At 45.3% G+C, this 19,444-nt stretch overlaps 1 protein-coding gene and 1 pseudogene across 6 annotated transcripts in view; one reads left to right on the forward strand and one right to left on the reverse strand.

Annotated features, from left to right (window-relative positions):
* The first annotated feature begins 11 nt into the window (after window positions 1–11).
* Window positions 12–19,444, forward strand: part of KIF24 (kinesin family member 24) — an 80,712-nt gene continuing 61,279 nt past the window's right edge. For 5 of the 6 annotated variants that reach the window (XM_055293864.2, XM_055293867.2, XM_055293868.2 and 2 more), the window contains exon 1: window positions 12–208. The gene's annotated coding sequence lies outside the window, so the exon portion shown is untranslated. Of the gene's footprint in view, window positions 209–3,071; window positions 3,128–19,444 lie in introns of all 6 variants that reach the window. The other variant, XM_055293865.2, reaches the window with a different exon arrangement.
* Window positions 9,917–17,055, reverse strand: LOC129490761 (serpin H1-like; annotated as a pseudogene).

Consider the following 19,444-nt stretch of genomic DNA (forward strand, 5'->3'; position numbering starts at 1 on the left):
TGGTGGGCGGTGCGGGACTGGCGGCGCGCGGGCCGCAGCGCGAGCGTTCGAACTGGCGCTTGGCGGCGTTGCCATGGAGATGCGGCCTGGCCGCCGCCGGTGACTCCCGGGTTGACGGGACTGTTAGGTTGCGGGCTTTGGGGCTCACTCCTGACGGCACTGTCTTCTCCTCTTCTCAGACAGGGCAGACCGAGGAGTTTGGACCGAGGTGAGAAAGGGCGGGGAGAATAGAGGAGGGGTAGGTCTGGTCTGGAACCGTGGCGCCTGCCTGCGGACAGGGGTGCGCGTGACGTCCGCTGAGCGCGGGAGGAAACTGGCAGTTGTGAGGGAGCCGGGAGTTGGCCCCTCTTGGTTCTTCCTAAAGTTCATCTACTTTCCTTTCATCCCCATATCTCTGCCTTTTCTTCAGCAATTATCTTGAACGCCACTTCTCTCACTTTGGGACACTAAACTCTTGAGTCCCAAAGTCCTCTTGCTTTTGAACGGATAACCCTGACCGGCACCTCTCTTAGGACACTTCTGTTCGGCCTTGGGTTGTTTACTTCCGGGAAGTCCATTCGCTTCCCTTTTCCCATAAAATTTTGAAGCCTTTGAGGTAAGGCAACCATCGTTCACGATGTCTTGCACATAGTAGATTTTCAGGAAATATTTGTTGAGTTGAATTTAATTTACAAGAAATAGATTGGATTCCTCTTCATGCCCTGCCTCGTTGTCTCTCCGCTTCAGAGACGATTTTTTATTTCGAGGCTAGGGGGAGGCCACCCTAATCTTAAATGCAAAAAAGACCTGAAAGTCCACACACAGTCCACAGCTGGCCTTTCTACTCTTTGTGAAAGGCTACACTTTTTTGGATTGGTTGCTACAACTCTTCCTGCATTTGTGGCTTTTAGCCTTGGTCTCCCGATAATTTTATTAGACTCCTTTTAGTCTTTGCTTAAAATAAACCATTCCGTTGCTGTATGCCAAGAGAATATATCTCCCTTTAGCTTCTTAGTGACCGGCAGCTATTGTCACATTTTAAGTGTGCTTTGGAAAATGTTTTAAAGCATCTTTTTGTGTTTGTGTTCTACAAGTAGAGAGGCTCTGGAGTCTCTGTATTGAAGTGCATGTAACAGCTGCTCGGGTGAACGCCCATCTGTTCATCAGGTGTCTATGATAGAATTGCGTTCCTAAGACTGTTTCGTTGTTAACTCATGGATTATATATTCACAGCCTGATTGTTGGTGTGATTCTTCCTTATATCAAATTCATAGCTCACTGGTGGCCTTAATAAAAGGAGTGAAAAAGTTCAGTACAGCAGCTATGTTCTTGTTACCCTTTTATAAAAGTTTGAAACACTATCTTATAGCCGTGACGTGTAGTGGAAACCCACTACATGTGGGTTTGGCTTTGGCTCTGTCTCTGTCTCTAATCCACTGTGGGTGGCTTTGCAAGTCATTTAGTCCCTTTATTATTATTATTATTATTTATTTATTTATTTTTTAGAGAAAAGGTCTTGCTCTGTCACCCAGACTGTAGTGCACTAGCATGATAATAGCTCACCGCAGCCTTGAACGCCTGAATCTAGCCCCTTTAGACCTCATTTTTTCCATCTGGAAAATCAAAGAATTGAATTAGATTAAAATTCCTGTGTCTCTACTGTCAAGTCAAGTAGTTGATGTCAGGTAGACCACACACTCTCAGCCTTCCAAAGACCATACAGACTTTTTTTTTTTAGCTGCTGAAAGTAGTAGTTGCCATTTATTGAGTGTTCACCTCGTACAAAGCACTGTATCCAGGGCTTTATATACATATTACATTTTTCTTAGTGTAGCACATTAATGTACTGCTAAGATAGCATTTTATTTAAAATTTGTGGTTTTATATTGTTAATGAAAATCTTTAGTTATTCAGAGTGTGTCCTTGGGGCAACCTAAGGTATGATCCTCTCAGTTTTTAGTTTAGGGAGAACCACAGTTTCTTTCTCTGGACTGCTCTTTTGTCATTTGTAAAGTGAGGGGCTGAACTCTTCTAGATCCCTTCCAGATCTAGTATTCTATGATGCCTGACCTATTAATCCAGTTTCCCTATGCTGGCTCAGTAAACCAGTTTATAATTTGCACAGTGTAGATCCTCAACACATTTTGTTAAATAAATAATAGAGTTCTACTTCTTAAACCTTGAGTGTAGGGTCATTGTATACCTCCCAAGTTACTGTCTCAAGGGTTTTGATGTTCATATCGTGTTGAATAAGAAGAGTTTTCTGTAGGTATAAACTAATAATAATAGTATAATATATTGTTGAGTGTTTATTTATTTTTTTTTTTTTTGAGACGGAGTCTCGCTCTGTCGCCCAGGTTGGAGTGCAGTGGCGCAATCTCGGCTCACTGCAAGCTCCGCCTCCCGGGTTCACGCCATTCTCCTGCCTCAGCCTCTCCGAGTAGCTGGGACTACAGGCGCCCGCCACCACGCCCGGCTAATTTTTTTTTTGTATTTTTAGTAGAGACGGGGTTTCACCGTGGTCTCGATCTCCTGACCTCGTGATCCGCCCGCCTCGGCCTCCCAAAGTACTGGGATTACAAGCGTGAGCCACCGCGCCCGGCCTGTTGAGTGTTTATATATCAGACACTAAATGTAGCAGTTAATTTACATTATTCTAATTAACCCTCATGAAAGGAAACATTTTTTCCAAGTCAGCATTTTTTTTGTCAGTTCAATGCAGTAGCTTCCTAAATGATCTCCCTGTTTCCACTTTTGCCCACCTGCTGTGATCCATTCCTCACAGAACTGGGAGAGTGAACTTTAAAGACATGTATCATAGTGTATACTTTCTCCACTTAAGATCCTCTAATGACTTCCTACTTCACTTAAAAGTAAAATTCAGACACTTTTATGTGGCCCAGTACACCCTACATAATCTGGCCCCTACCTTTCTCTCCTCATACTATTCTCCTTCTCAACTACTATGCCAGCCAACCTGTCCGTGTTTGATGGCTTGATCATGCCATGCTCATTTCCACCTTTGGGCTAATGTGCTCACGTGGAACCCTCTTCCTCCTGATTTTTACATAAGTGACTGCATGTTATTTCAGGTTTCACCTCAAATATTCTCTTCTGAATGAAGCCTTCTCTGATCATCCAATGTAAAGTAAGCCCTGCATCCGGCTTTATTCTTCTGTGGTGATTATCATCATCTAAAATTACTGCTTATTGATTATTAATTATCTCTTCCCATTAAAATAATAGTGTCATGAGGGCAGTGACCTTATCTGTTTTTTGGGGGGTTTTCTTGAGACAGGCTCTTACTCTGTCGCCCTGTTGTCCACACTGAACTGCAGTGGTGTGATCATGGCTCACTGCAGCCTCTGACTCCCAGGCCCAAGCAATCCTCCCACCTCAGCCCCCCAAGTAGCTGGGACCACAGGCATGTACCATCATGCCCAGCTAATTTTGTTTATTTGTAGAGACAAGGTCTCACTATGTTGTCCAGGCTCGTCTCAAACTCCTGGGCTCAAGCAATCCTCCCTTGGCCTCCTAAAGTGTTGGGATGACAGGCATGAGCCACTGCGCCTGGCTGACCTTGTCTGTTTTGTTCACTTATATTCCCGGTGCATAAAACAGGGCCTATCTTATACAAGTCTCTCAAAAAATATTTCTTGAAGATTAGATAAAGGTTCCTCTTGGAACTGTGACCATATCTGTGTCCATATCGATTCATTTGAGTAATACAAACTTGCATAATTTTGGTGTCCAGGAGCAGTGACTCAGGGCACCAGCATCCCTGTCACAATTTTCCTGAGTAATCAAATTACCCTGATAAATAGTTTCTACCACCCGTTAGCACAAATGATATCAAATGCTTTTATAGAGTTTTAATATAGTGTAGGGATATTTATTCATTAAACAATTATTGAATATTTATTATTTCCAATCACTGTTTTATTTATTTATTTTTATTTTTTTCTGAGATAGTCTCGCTCTGTTGCCCAGGCTGGAGCGCAGTGGTGCAATCTTGGCTCACTGCAACGTCTTCCTCCCAGGTTCTAGCGATTCTCATGTCAGCCTCCTGAGTAGCTGGGATTACAAAGTGTGTGCCAACATTCCCAGCTAATTTCTGTATTTTTTGTGGAGATGGGGGTTTCACCATGTTGACCAGGCTGGTCTTGAACTTTTGGCCTCAAGTGATCCACCCACCTCAGCCCCCCAAAGTTCTGGGATTACAGGCATGAGCCACCGTGCCCGGCCCCAGGCACTGTTTTAGAACCTGGGTATAAAAAGACTAATAAGACATATTGCTTTTTTTTTTTTTGAGACGAAGTCTCACCCTATTGCCCAGGCTGGAGTGCAGTGGTGTCATCATGGTTCACTGCAGCCTCAACCTCCTGGGCTCAAGTGATCCTCCCACCTCAGCCTCCCAAGTAGCTGGGACCACAGGTGTGTGCCATCATGCCCAATTAATTTTTATTTATTTACTTATTTATAGAGATGGGTTCTCCATATGTTGCCCAGGCTGGTCTTAAACTCCTGGACTCAAGTGATCTTTCTGCCTCAGCCTCCCAAAGTGCTGGGATTACAGGTGTGAGCCACTCTGCCTGGGCAAGACACATTCCTTGACCACAAAGAAATTATACTCTATTAGGGGAAATAGACATAGTCAAATAATTATCATGTAATAATTATTAATATAATTAACTGTAATAATAGAGATATGCAAAAGGTATGATGCAGACAGGAAAGGGACATCTGATCACATTGGGGGAGACCAGAAAAGACCTCATTTGTTGTTATAATCAGTAAGAGGTAGACAGGTAAAGGAAAGTTTGATGATAGTGGAGGAGGCCACTTAAGAGCACAATGTGAATAAATGCACAGAGAAATACAATGGTCTAAGAAGTTGACTAAACTGTAGAGCGAGGAAGGGGCTAGATTATAGAAGGATTTGTGGGTCATGCTTAGGAGTTTGGACTTTGTACTGTGTGTAGATGATAAGATGCCATTGAAGGGTTTTTAATAAGGGAGCAGCATTGTTATAACTGCTTTCAAAAGAGTGATCTGGCTCTACATTCTGGAAGATGGTTTGAGGAGGGGCATAACTGGAGGCCAGGAGAACAGGTATGAGACGTGTAATGAATAGGTGGAAGATATGGGGCTGAATCACCAGAGCAGTGGTGGTAGAAATGAGGATAGGAGAGGAGAAATTTGGCAAGTATGTGGGAGATTAAATTGGCTGGATCTATTGATTAGTTTTGGGATTAAGGGAGAAGAAGGCCTCTAGCATGCTTTCTCGTTTAGTTCTGAGTGACTGCATGAATGGTATTTTCACCCCCCTTCCAAAGGAGAGAAGTGGGGGGGCAGATTTTGTCAGGAGGTATAATGAATTCTGTTATTGACAAGTTCAGATGCTCAACTGTGGAGACATTTTTATAGTAATTCCTGCTGTTTTTGCTGCAACACATAGCAATGAGATTGTCTGTTTTACTACGAGGTGAACTAAAGTTACATTGGGATTCTGGAAGTAACCCACTTAATAATATTGCACAACATCCAGACCAAAGAGACTAGTTGAGATTTCACCAGCAATGAGGGGTGGTACTGTGTCTATTACAGTCTTTTAAATTAGCCACTTGCTTATGTGAGATTTGATTAGTTAAAACTAGTGGTATAGAATTATGTAGCCAATATATGGCTATCTGATCACTTTCTAAAACAAATTTATATCATGGTTTTTAATAAATTAAATTATCTGTGCCTCAGTTTCTTTATTTGTAAAAAGGGAGATGATACTAATTGCCATCTATCACAAAAAGTCTTGGAGGATTATTCAGGTAGCACAATTAATTACATGTTAATAATTTTGATTACAGTGAATGAAATTATTGTTTTAGTCGTTCTTTGCTTTCTCGATGTCACTCTTTTGGAAATAACTCCTGGTCCCATGGTTGCAACAGTTCCCAAAGGGACTCAAAGAATGTCATCTTGTTAATTTATGAAAACTGATTGTAACAGTTATTTTTCTGATTGAACATGTGAAATATATTTTGTTGAAAGTATTTTATGACTGCAGTGTGGCAAAAATCTGCAAATGACAACTTCCTGCAGTTTGTCAGACCAAGATTTTAAAAATAAAGCACTGAATTTAAACCCAACATTGGTTACCACCTGTTACTGAGAAGTCTTTCAGAATTAAACGTCTATATTTAGAGAAAGTAATACTTGCACTGGTTTAAGATAACTAGGTTATAAAATTTTGTTATGTTTATTTTTAGGTGATTGCTCATGCTTTTCACCAAATGTAAAAACGTAGTAAACTCATTGTGGGGCTCTTTAGGGGAATTGTAGTAATTGTGGAGCATTAGCTACTTAACCATAAACAAACTTGAAACTATTTTTTTTTTAGTTAAAAACAGAAACAATTTCTTGAAAACTACTTTGTAAAAATGGATATAATTTACATGATTTATATCCCCAAATCCACATCTTGCCTTAAGAATTCTATTAAGTATCATATATTCTAATTCCTTTGCAGCAGCTGTTTTAAGCAGTTGTCTAGTATCATCTGTCTTCTGTTGAGATCAGTAGTCTATAGATAGAAGAATCCCTAGAGTTTGAAATAAGTTCCCTTGTAGGGGGAAAAGTGTATACTATATTTTTCACCCTTTAATCTCTCGCTGATAATACCGAATTTATTGTGTTCTTAGTGACCTTATGCCTAATATGGGGTACAGAAATGTTTTAATAACAAAATTGATTGAAAATGGTGATTTTCTTTTGTATCACTTTCTTTAATTTGTTTTTTGGAGATGGAGTCTCACTCTGTTGCCCAGGCTGGAGTGCAGTGGCGCAATCTCGGCTCACTGCAACCTCTGCCTCCCGGGCTCAAGCGGTGCCCTGCAATATCAGCCTCCCAAGTAGCTGCGACTAAAGGCATACATCACCACACCCAGCTAATTTTTCTATTTTTTGTAGAGACAGAGTTTCACCATGTCGCCCAGGCTGGTCTCAAATCCTGGGTTTAAGGGATCCAACCACCTTGGCCTCCCCAAGTGCTGTGATTATAGGCATGAGCCACAGTGCCTGGCCTTGTATAAGTTTCTAATAGTCCAGTGGGCCCAGTGACTTTGTTAGTAACTTCTTTAAAAGTGATTATTATTAGGCTGGGTGCAGTGGCTCATGCCTGTCCTAGCACTTTAGGAGGCCAAGGCAGGAGGATTACCTGAACTCAGGAGTTTGAGACCAGCCTGGGCAACATTGAGACCTCATCTCTTAAAAAAAAAAAAAAGTGATGATTATTAGTGTTTGTCTAGGGCTAGATGGGTTGGGGGGAAATGGGGAGTGACTACCACTGGGTACTGGGTTTCTTAATGCAAATGAATAAAGTTGGTTGCTATAAAGACTAGGAGCAGGTAGGACCATGGGGTGTATTAGAAGAGTATATGCCCTTCTAAAGGGGACAGCCACTACTCTGTTTTGGTCTACTACTTCCTTATCTAATTGCAGGCCCGATGTAACTACATCTTTTAATTTTCAGGAAAAGCAGGAACTGGGTATTTTTAATTGCTCCTAATTTTTTAAACAGTACAACAAATTAAAAAAAATTTTAAACACTTTGCAAGCCATACTGCAAAATATGAAGATAATCCTTCATGGACCAAATATTTTAGGCTAGATCAGCTACAGATTAGATTGTTGACCTGGCTAGCTGTGGGACTCCTTTAAAAAAAAATCTTACAAAAATATAATGTAGGACAGGCACAGTGGCTCATGCCTGTAATCCCAACACTTTGGGGGCTGAGGCAAGAGGATCACTTGAGCCCAGGAGTTCCAGACCAGCCTGGGCAACATAGGAAGACCTCATCTCTACAAAAAATAAAAAAAAATTAGTCAGGTTTGGTGGCATGCACCTGTGGTCCCAGCTACTTGGGAGACTGAAGCAGGAGGATTGGTTGAGCCCAGGAGTTTGTGACTACAGTGAGCCGTGATTGCACCACTACACTCCAGCCTGGGTGACAGAGTGAGACCCTTTCTCTTAAAAAGAAAAAAAAAAAAAAGAATGTATGTATGTATAGCTTTTTTTTTTTTTTAATGCTATCGGTAGATCACTGTGCCTTTTTTGTTCCAGACGCTTAGTGGGTGTGTTACAGAACCTGTCTCCTGCAAATGTGTAATCAGTACACTTGTAGAGAGTATTTTAACATATCTAATTTTACTGTCAATGCCTGTATAAATTATTTCAGTTTTACACTTGAAGAAGCAGAGACTCATAGATGTTAAATAATGTGACCATGTATCACACCTGGTTCTTAGCAGAGCCTGACTGAGTCCTCAGTTTTTTTTGCCTCCTAATCTAGTAATCTGCTATACTAGTTACTACTGCACAAACACTTTGGTAGTCTACTGACAGATATTTGAAATAAAAATCTTATTTAACATCTTGAAATAGAAAAAATAGACCATGTACGTATTTTGCTCCCTGTTCAATTCCATCTCCCTCCCTACAGAATAAGAATGTGTTTGGTGGCAGTGGTAGTTCAAGGGCCTATGTTTATTGGATGTCTCTGATGTGTTATACCAATGCTTTAGTGTTAGTTACCTTCTAAATCTAGTGACATGTCAATAATTATGTTAATCTATTTCTAAGAAGGATGGAGGGAGGTCTTACAATAAAATATGTAGCTACAAAGAAAACAGTGAATAAAAATAAAAGCACACATTTGAACAATGCAGATATAGCTAAGTACATGGTAAGCCTGTCTAAAGAGATTTAGAGCAAAAATCCTGGGGTACAGGTAAAATAAAGGTCATTTCAGTAACATTTTGGCAACTTGAATTCAAACATACTTAAATTTGTGGAAAGAGAAAAATTAGTTTAGGTCCTCCCCTCTCCCCTCCTTCCCAAGGGAGATCTGAAGCTATTTGTAGGTTATAGCCTTTTCCTTTTCTTCCTTTTTTTTTTTTTTTTTTGAGAAGGAGTTTCATTCTTGTCGCCCAGGCTGGAGTGCAGTGGCGCAATCTTGGCTCACTGCAACCTCCGCCTCCTGGGTTCAAGAGATTCTCCTGCCTCGGCCTCCCGAGTAGCTGAGATTACAGGCGCCCGCCACCATGCCCAGCTAATTTTTGTATTTTTAGTAGAGATGGGGTTTCGCCATGTTGGCCAGGCTGGTCTCGAACTCCTGACCTCAGGTCATCCGCTTGCCTCTGCTTCCCAAAGTGCTGGGATTACAGGCACGAGCCACTGTGCCTGGCTGGTTATAGCCTATTTCTTTTCTTTTTCTTTCTTTTTTTTTGTTGGAAACATTTTATTAAAAAAAAAACTGTATAAATAAGTTCTTGGTTTGATAGCAACAAAGGCTCATGTTCCCCCTTCCCTCCCCATCTTTGAAGAACTAAAAAAGAAACAAAAAGTTCATCCCTGTGATGCCATTCTTGACCAGAGTCTGCCCAGAAGCCTGTCCTGTGAGCTTTTTCTCGATCTGCCTCAATGGGGCCACGTCATTCTGGGGATGCCTGGTCCCAGGGGCTGCAGCACCTAGTTTTGTAGTTGGGAGAGACTGGGATAGAGCTGGGGAGGTGGCTGAGGTGTTTTAGTGTCAGGAGAAGAGGGCTGGCTGACCCCCCTAGCTCAATTTGTTCTCACAGGTGAGAAGGTACTTGGCTATAAATATGAACACTGATTGAGGCAGGCTTGATCTGGGACTTTGAGGGCAGGCAGGATGACTATGGCCCAGGTCCCACAGGATGTGGAGTTTCTGGGCTCAGCATCATGGTACGTCCAAGTGGAGTAAATTCTAGTGGGAAGGTCCGTTCAAGCACACGGGAACCCTGGTTTGTTTGTCCACCCCCACCCCATGGAGTATCCAAGGCTGGTACCTCACCTCCCCCGAATCCCAATAGCACCCATGTGTCTCAGAAGCCTTTGGCTACCTCCTGCCATCCTGTGTGCACCCTGAGGCCCTACTACTCGTCTCGCATCTTGTCAACCTTAGGCCGGACTAGGCGCCCAGTGAACAGCAGGGAGCCGCTCTGGGTGTCCCACACCGGGAAGACGAAGGGGTGGTCGAAGTAGAACAGCTTGGGGCTGCGCAGCTTCTCGCTCCCATAGATGTCCTGGTCAAAGGAGTTGCCATCTGTGTCCAACTCAAAGACGGTGGCGTGGAACATGCTGGTCAGGTACAGGTCCTTCTTGCATGGCATGCGTGACAAGTTTGCCTCGTTCTTGTCAATGGCCTCAGTCAGGCCAAGCCCAGTGAGGAGTTTCTGCAGGTTATGGGAACCTCCACCACACCCTTGGGCAAGGAGATGGCGACAGCCTTCTGCTTCTTCCCCATCCCAATCTTCAGCTGTTCTTTGGTTAGCAGCTTTTTAAGGCCTCCAGGGGCTCCACGTGGTGGGGCATGAGGATGATGAGGCTGGAGAGCTTGTGGGTCAGGGGCATCTCCACGATTTGCAGCTTTTCCTTCTCGTCGTCACAGTAGTTGTAGAGGCCTGTCTGGTGCATCATCAGGACACCCACGGTATAGAACTGAGTCACCATGAAGCCACGGTTTTCCACCATCTTGTGGTGGAATTTCTCATTCCACTGTGGCTTGAAGAACATGGCGTTGACAAGCAAGGCGCCATCCATGCACTCCATGTCCTTGGTGACCTCGGGCAGCTTGCCGTCGGTGGTCTGCGCGGCCCACTCATGGATGGACTGCAGCGCGCTGCGTGTGTCATGGAAGTTGATCTTGGAGTGCTCGCAGTTGTAGTGCTGCTTGCTGCTGCGCACGAAGTCATCAGCGAAACTCACTGAGCTGGGTCCCTACAGGCGGCTGCCCAGTTTCCAGGTCACGTTGCGTGGAGTTGCTGAGTGAGCGCAGCGGCTCGCCCATGCCGGCGTGCACCTCCTCGTCGCGCAGCTGCTCGGCACTCAGCACTGCCTTGGCCTGCGACGCCATGGTCGCCTTGCCGCCCAGCGACACCAGCCCCAGCGACGAGGCCACCACCACGGGCGACACCAGGATGTTCACCGCCTGGTCCTTGGCCATGGCCTGGTACAGGCTGAAGGCCAGGCCGGCGTCGTGTTCGGCCAGCGTGGCTGCCTTGGGGCTCAGTTTCTCTCCGGTGCCAGGAGCTGCTGTGGCTGCAGGTTTCTTCACCTCGGTCGCCAAGGCCACCGCCAGGAGGCAGAAGGCGCTGAGGAGCAGGAGGGAGCGTATGGCTGGGAGGTGGTTTGCGTGCACCACGGTGGACCTGTCAGGGCTGGGTCGAGCTGGGTTGGGCTGGGTTGGGCTGGGCTGGCTCCAAGACGGGAGTCTGGCTCTCCAGCGCGACAGGATTCTACTCTTCTATAGCCTATTTCTATATAAGTTTTACAACTTATAGCCGAGGGTTACCTATATGTTCATTATTCATGTCTTTTTTTTAGGGGCGGGGTCTCACTGTGTTGCCCAGGCCGCATTATTCATGTATTTATCTTGTTAAACCACCAGCTTTAGACTTGTTTGTTTTCCTCCCTAATTTTCTAATCAGGCTTCTACATGTTGAGGAAAGGATTCTTAAAGCAATCCTTTGCTCCCATGCTCCCCTAACTACTGAAAAATAAATCCAATAATACAATTTGAATTAAAAAATTAAGATTTTAAGGGCATGGTAGTATCCCCCCCTTATTCGAGGAGGATATATTCCAAGACCCCCGGTGGATGCCTGAAACCATGGATAGTACCAACCCCTATTATAGGTTATACTTTTTCCTAAGTCTAGAACTTTCATTCTTTCACTTAAAGGAAGCACTACAGATTCTCTTTGGCATATCTGAATTGCCAGCTTTACTACTCTTTTGCTTTGGGGCCTTTATGTAAGTAAAATAAGGTTACGTGAACACAAGCATTGCAATACCCCACAGTTGATCTGGTAACCAAAATGGCTACTAAGTGACTAATGAGTGGGTAGTTTATGCAGTGTGGATAGGCTGGACAGTGGGATGATTGACATTCCAGGAAGGGGGAGCCGGTATTGTGAGAGATTTTAATTGTGCTACTCAGAATGGTGCACAATTTAAATCTTACAAATTGTTTCTTTCTGGAATTTTTCACTTAATATTTTTGGACTGGTTGACTAAGGGTAACTGAAATGGCAGAAAGCTAAACCGGAGGACAGGTACTACTATAACTTACATTGAAATTGTCAATCTAAAAACAACAACCAGTAAATAAGCACTTTTTTTTTTTTTTTTTTTTTTAAGACAGTCTCCTTCTGTCGCCCAGGCTGGAGTGCAGTGGCGTGATCTCAGCTCACTGCAACATCTGCCTCCCGGGATCAAGTGATTCTCCTACCTCAGCCTCCAGAGTAGCTGGGATTACAGGAGCGTGCCACTATGCCTGGCCAATTTTTTTTTTCTTTCTTTCTTTTTTTTTTTTTTTTTTGAGACAGAGTTTCGCTCTTGTTGCCCAGGCTGGAGTGCGATGGCGCAATCTCGGCTCACCGCAACCTCCGCCACCCGGGTTCAAGTGATTCTCCTGCCTCAGCCTCCCGAGTAGCTGGGATTATGGGTGCCTGCCAACCACGCCCAGCTAATTGTTTTGTATTTTTAGCAGAGACGGCATTTCACTATTTTGGCCAGGCTGGTCTTGAACTCCTGACCTCAGATGATCCACCCGCCTCAGCCTCCCAAAGTGCTGGGATTACAAGCGTGAGCCACCGTGCTCAGCCGCCCGGCCAATTTTTGTATTTTTAATGGAGACGGGGGTTTCACCATGCTGGCCAGGCTGGTCTCAAACTCCTGACCTTGTGATCCACTCGCCTCAGCCTCCCAAAGTGCTGGGATTACAGGCATGAGCCACCACGCCCAGCCAGTAAGCACTATTTTTACTTTAGGAGTTTGCTTCAACAGAGTTTTTAAAAACGGAATTCTGACTTAACAATCAATAACATTTTTTACATAAAGCATCTAACATAGTACTTGGCATAAAATAGAACTCAATACATTTTAGTTTAATCAGATCATCAAAGTAGTATGGATGTGAACTATCTGCTGACATAATGGAATTAGCCTTTTATATAAAATGCTTTTTTAAACCATATGAAGTGTTCAGAGTGAAGTTGGTAACAACATTGTGGATATTTGGTTTCTTAAAGTCGTAAGGGCCCTGAGGATGTTGCCATTACTTTGGGTGATGGGACTCGTAAAGAATTAGGAAACTCAGAGAAAATGGCTCTATGGCCACATAAGCAGGTGTCATGGAATCTTTTAATCACTTCGTTGCCTTGGGCAAAATAGTAGAGATAATGGAACTTTTTTTTTTTTTTTAATACAGAGTCTCGCTCTATTGCCAGATTGGAGTGCAATGGCGCGATCTCAGCTTACTGCACCCTCCACCTCCCAGGTTCAAGTGAAACTCAGCCTCCTGAGTAGCTGGGATTACAGGCACATGCCGACACGCCCAGCTAATTTTTGTATTTTTTTTTTTTAATAATTTTTTTTGCATACAAAAACAATAAACATTTTCTAAAAATACATACAAACAAAAAGATGCGTATCAAACATATTAGGAAGGTTGCACATGGGAAGTCGGGGAATAGAAATGGGGGTGGGAGTTAAAATAAATGAGAGAGGGACTTTATATGGATCAGTGATAATAACTCAATCCTCTATTTGACAAAGAAGAGGGAGAAGGAAGAGGAAGAAAAAGAAAGTGGGATAAAGGATCAGAAAGGGAGGAAAATAGAAAAAATTAGAGTATGACTCCAGGGTAGACCTGTTTTGTTGTCACTGAGTTGGTTGGTTGGTTTGTCTGTTGTATTCTTCATGTTTCGCCAAGTTGGCCAGACTGGTCTCGAACTCCTAGCCCGAAGTGATCAACCCGCCTCGCCCCCCAGAGTGCCGGGACCACAGGCGTGAGCCACCACGTCCAGCCCCCACATTGCTTCTGGCCTCCGTGGTAGACCTCCCAGATGGAGCGGCCAGGCAGAGGCGCTCCTCACTTCTACCCAGACACGGGGCGGCCGGGCAGAGGCGCTCCTCACTTCCCAGACGGGGCGGCCAGGCAGAGACGCTCCTCACTTCCCAGACGGGGTGGCCAGGCAGAGACGCTCCTCACTTCCCAGACGATGGGTGGCCGGGCAGGGCGCTCCTCACTTCCCAGACGAGGCGGTCGGGCAGAGGCGCTCCTCACTTCCCAGACGGGGCTGCCGGGCAGAGGCGCTCCTCATTTCCCAGACGGGGCGGCCGGGCAGAGGCGCTCCTCACTTCCCAGACGATGGGTGGCTGGGCAGAGGCGCTCCTCACTTCCCAGACGATGGGTGGCTGGGCAGAGGCGCTCCTCACTTCCCAGACGATGGGTGGCCGGGCAGAGGCGCTCCTCACCTCCCAGACGGGGCGGCCGGGCAGAGGCGCTCCTCACTTCCCAGACGATGGGTGGCTGGGCAGAGGCGCTCCTCACCTCCCAGACGATGGGTGGCCGGGCAGAGGCGCTCCTCACCTCCCAGACGATGGGTGGCCGGGCAGAGGCGCTCCTCACTTCCCAGACGGTGGGTGGTCGGGCAGAGGCGCTCCTCACTTCCCAGACGGTGGGTGGTCGGGCAGAGGTGCTCCTCACTTCCCAGACGATGGGTGGCCGGGCAGAGGTGCTCCTCACCTCCCAGACGGGGCGGCCGGGCAGAGGCGCTCCTCACTTCTTCCCGGACGGGGCGGCCGGGCAGAGGCGCTCCTCACTTCTTCCCGGACGGGGCGCCCGGGCAGAGGCGCTCCTCACTTCTTCCCGGACGGGGCGGCCGGGCAGAGGCGCTCCTCACTTCTTCCCGGACGGGGCGGCCGGGCAGAGGCGCTCCTCACCTCCCAGACGATGGGTGGCCGGGCAGAAGCGCTCCTCACTTCCCAGACGATGGGTGGCCGGGCAGAGGCGCTCCTCACTTCCCAGACGATGGGTGGCCGGGCAGAGGCGCTCCTCACTTCCCAGACGATGGGTGGCCGGGCAGAGGCGCTCCTCACTTCCCAGACGATGGGTGGCCGGGCAGAGGCGCTCCTCACCTCCCAGACGGGGCGGCCGGGCAGAGGCGCTCCCCACTTCCCAGACGGGGTGGCCGGGCAGAGGCGCTCCTCACTTCCCAGACGATGGGTGGCCGGGCAGAGACGCTCCCCATCTCCCAGATGGGGCGGCAGCTGGGCAGGGGCTGCAATCCCAGCACCCTGGTGGGCCAAGGCAGGCGGCTGGGGGGCGGAGGCTGCCACGAGGCCAGACCACGCCACCGCACTCCAGCCGGGGCAACACCGAGCACTGGGTGAGCGAGACTCCGTCTGCAATCCCAGTACCTCGGGAGGCTGAGGCGGGCAGAGCACTCGGCGTCGGAGCTGGCGACCAGCGAGGCCAAGATGGCGAACGCGTGCCTGCAGCGAAAGGAGAAAAGGCAGGCAGCGGTGTCGCGTGCCGGCAGTCCCAGGCAGTCCGCGGCGCGGACAGCAGCAAGCCGAGTAGATTGCAGCCTGGGCCACAGAGGGAAAGAAAGAAAGAGAGAGAGAGAGAGGGAGGGAGGGAGGGAGGAAGAATTTTTGTATTTTTAGTAGAGATGGGGTTTCACCATGTTGGGAAGGAAGGAAGGAAGGAAGGAAGGAAGGAAGGAGGGAAGGAATTTTTGTATTTTTAGTAGAGATGGGGTTTCACCATGTTGGCCAGGATGGTCTTGATCTCCTGACCTCGTGATCCACCCACCTTGGCCTCCCAAAGTGCTGGGATTACAGGCATGAACCCCCACGCCCGGCTGATAATGGAACATTTCTAAAATTTTTTTTTTTTTTTTTTGGGGGGACGGAGTCTTGCTCTGTCACCCAGGTTGGAGTGCAATGGCACAATCTCAGCTCACTGCACCCTCTGCCTCCTGGGTTCAAGTGATTCTCCTGCCTCAGCCTCCTGAGTAGCTGGGATTACAGGCGCGCGCCACCATGCCTACTAATTTTTGCGTTTTTAGTAGAGACAGGGTTTTGCCATGTTGGCCAGGCTGTTCTCAAACTCCTGACCTCAAGTGATCCACTGGCCTTGGCCTCCCAAAGTGCTGGGATTACAGCCATGAGCCACTGTGCCCGGCCCATTTCTAAATATTTTAAATGAACAGAATTTAAGCGGATACTATTCACTTAAAATATTTGTTGCACACCTATCTAGCACAGTGCTTGACTGAGTGGGATCATATTGCTTTTGTCTTTAATAATTCACACAGTAGTACAAGGCAGAACCATCTTATATTATCCCTGGAACAAGACTGGCAATACATTTTTTTAAAAATGAGTATGTATGTCATAAATGCCCTATCAGTTTTATCACCAAAACTCTGCAGGAGTTTAGAGAGAAGTCACATTTCCCTGAGGTAATTAATCTAGTCAAATATGATAGTATGGATTGTTTTTTATGGCTGTAACATATAGCGTATGAGAATGTTTGTGTTAAAACATAGATTGCAATATAGTTATGAGTACAGTGTTATATACAATTTTTTAAAAGGCTAGAAAGCCACCAAGATCTTAAGAAACAATTGTATCAGGTCAATTTGGGGAGGCTGAGAGGGAGGAAGGGAGGTGAAATTAGAAATATATATAATTTTTTATTTAGAAATATATGTTTAAAATAAATACTATAGTCACATAGTTTCAAAATTTAAGAAATAAACTGTTTTAGGTCTTGCCCTGGGTGATAGAGACACCAGTGAAATAGAAATGACAATAGGAAAGGTAATAATAACTACCAGCATTTAAAAGTATATGGTAGTTTCCTTCCCATAATCACCCTCTACCACCGACTCCCCTCACCCCCTCAAGACCACTATTATTGTGCATCCTGCCAGTGACATTTTTTGTCTGATAAGTAAATATATAGATTTATTATAGATCATTTATCTCTCTCTTTTACAAACTGTTCTGTACCTTGCTTTATTAACAATATATTGGATAGCTTTCTTTTTTAAATAACAATTTACAGTTACTTACTCTTTGTAATTGTCTTATAGCATTATTACATTAAATGGACTATCATAATTTATTTAACCAGTCTCTATTCCATGACTTTGCTATTACAAGCTGTGCTGTCATGAATAACATTATACTTACGCCATTTTGCACTTGTACGTATTATCTGAAGGATAAGGATAAGTTCCTAGAGGTGGAATTGCTGGATCAGTGCATTTGCATTTGTAATTTTGATAGATATAAATCAGTGGCATGCAATCATAATCACCTAGGGAACTTTTCTGAAGTTCTTATGTCTGCCTTTCCTAAAACCTGGGAGTTACTTCTTGTTGTTTTTTGGTTTTCTGTAGATCTGGGATGGGGCTCACGTATCTATATATTTTAAAGTGTCTAAACTGGGCTGGGCATGGTGGCTCATGCCTGTAACCCCAGTACTTTGGGAGTCTGAGGTGGGTGGATCACTCGAGTTTAGGAGTTCGAGACCAACCTGGCCAACATGGTGAACCCTCCTCTCTACTAAAAATACAAAAAAATTAGCCGAGCGTGGTGGCGTGCGCCCGTACTCCCAGCTATTTGGGAGGCTTAGACATGGGAACTGCTTGAACTCGGGAGGCGGAGGTTGCAGTGAGCCAAGATTGCACCACTGCACTCCAGCCTGGGCAGCAGAACGAGACTGTCTCAAAAAACAAACACTAAACAACAACAACAAAAAAACCCAAGTGTCTAGAGTGATTCTGATGTTTATCTCAGAAGAAGGAGGAGGGGCTCAACATTGTAAAATGGAATGTGGTACGCAGAAGCATATTTAGGCTAGGCTCAGTGGCTTATACCTGTAATCTCAGCACTTTGGGAGGCTGAGGCAGGAGGGTCACTTGAGCCCAGGAGTTTGAGACTAGCCCGGGCAACATAGGGAGACCCTTTCTCTACAAAAAAAAATGTAAAAATTAGCCACATGTGGTGGTGTGCACCTGTAGTCCCAGCTAGTTGGGAGGCCGAGGTGGGAGGATCACTTGAGCCCAGCGGGTTGAGGCTGCAGTGAGCCATGATCACACCACTGCACTCCAGCCTGGGCAACAGAGCAAGACCATCCCTCCAAAAAAAAAACAGATAACAGGGGGAAGCTATACATGTGAGAGGCAGGGGATATATGGGAAGTCTTTATACCTTCCACTCAATATTGCTGTGAACCTAAAATTGCTCTAGAAAATAAAGTTTAATAAAAAATAATTTTAATCTGGGCATGGTGGCGCACACCTATAGTCCCAGTTACTTGGGAGGCTGAGATGAGAGGATCACTTGTGCCTACAAGTTTGAGTCCAAAGACCCTATCTCTAAAAAATAATAATAATAATAATAATTTCTAAAAAACTTGTTTTAAAAAATTATTATTATTTAAAGAGAGATATTGCAGTTATCTACTGCTGTGTAGCAAATTACCCTCAAAACTTAGTGGCTTAAAACAATTATCATTTTATTTGCTCAGAGTTCTGTGAGTCAGATATTTGGGCTGGGCTTTGCCCAGATATTTGGGTTGTTCTTTTCCTGATCTCACCTGGGGTCACTCATGTGGTTGCAATCATCTAGTGGTGCCACTGGGCCTGGATAGTCTAAGATGACTTCTTTCACATGTCTGGCTTTGGTGATGGCTGTTGGCTGGGCCCTTGAGGCCTAGGCATGGAAGTTGCATAGCATTACTTCTACCATATTGTATTGGGCAAAACAAGTCACAAGGCTAGCCTAGATGAATGAGGGAAGAAATAGACTTCACTTCTTCGTGGAAGGACCTGCAGAAAATTTTTAGTCTTTAAAAAACAAATCTGCCTTCACAAAACAAATCTACCGGCCAGTGTGGTGGCTTACGCCTGTAATCCCAGCACTTTGCGAGGCTGAGGTGGGTGGATCACCTGAGGTCAGGAGTTCGAGACCAGCCTGACCAACATGGCGAAACCCCTTCTCTACTAAAAATACAAAAATTAGCCGGGTGTGGTGGCACGCACCTGTAAATCCTAGCTACTCAGGAGGCTGAGACAGGAGAATTGCTTGAACCTGGAGGCAGAAGTTGCAGTGAGCCAGGATATCACCACTGCACTCCAGCCTGGGCAACAGAGTGAAACTCCATCTCAAAAAACAAAACAAAACAAAACAAAACAAAAAACAAAAAAAACAAATCTACCACAAATAGAAAAGGCCAGGATTAGTTTAGGATGTGTTACTCAGCCCATTTAGCCTTTTAGCCTAAGTAGTATTTCCCCCAAAGCTAATTATTCAAGGTTCTTTGGTTATCTTTATTACCTTGCCCTCAACTCTTTATTTCTGCTAGAAAGAAGATGAAATAGAAATTAAAATGAAAACAGGAAAGTTGTACCACTAGTTACCTAACTGAATTTTTGAAAACTCTGAATTATGAAACCATTTAAAAAAAGAAAATGTACTGTATTTACTTTTGGATAGTCTCATGAACTTGATTAACAGCTATATAGAGAGCTCAGGATCCTGACTTTAATAATAGACCAGGATTATGTGTTATTACCACAT

Source organism: Symphalangus syndactylus, chromosome 9, assembly GCF_028878055.3.
Source record: "Symphalangus syndactylus isolate Jambi chromosome 9, NHGRI_mSymSyn1-v2.1_pri, whole genome shotgun sequence".
NCBI classification, from domain to species: domain Eukaryota; kingdom Metazoa; phylum Chordata; class Mammalia; order Primates; family Hylobatidae; genus Symphalangus; species Symphalangus syndactylus.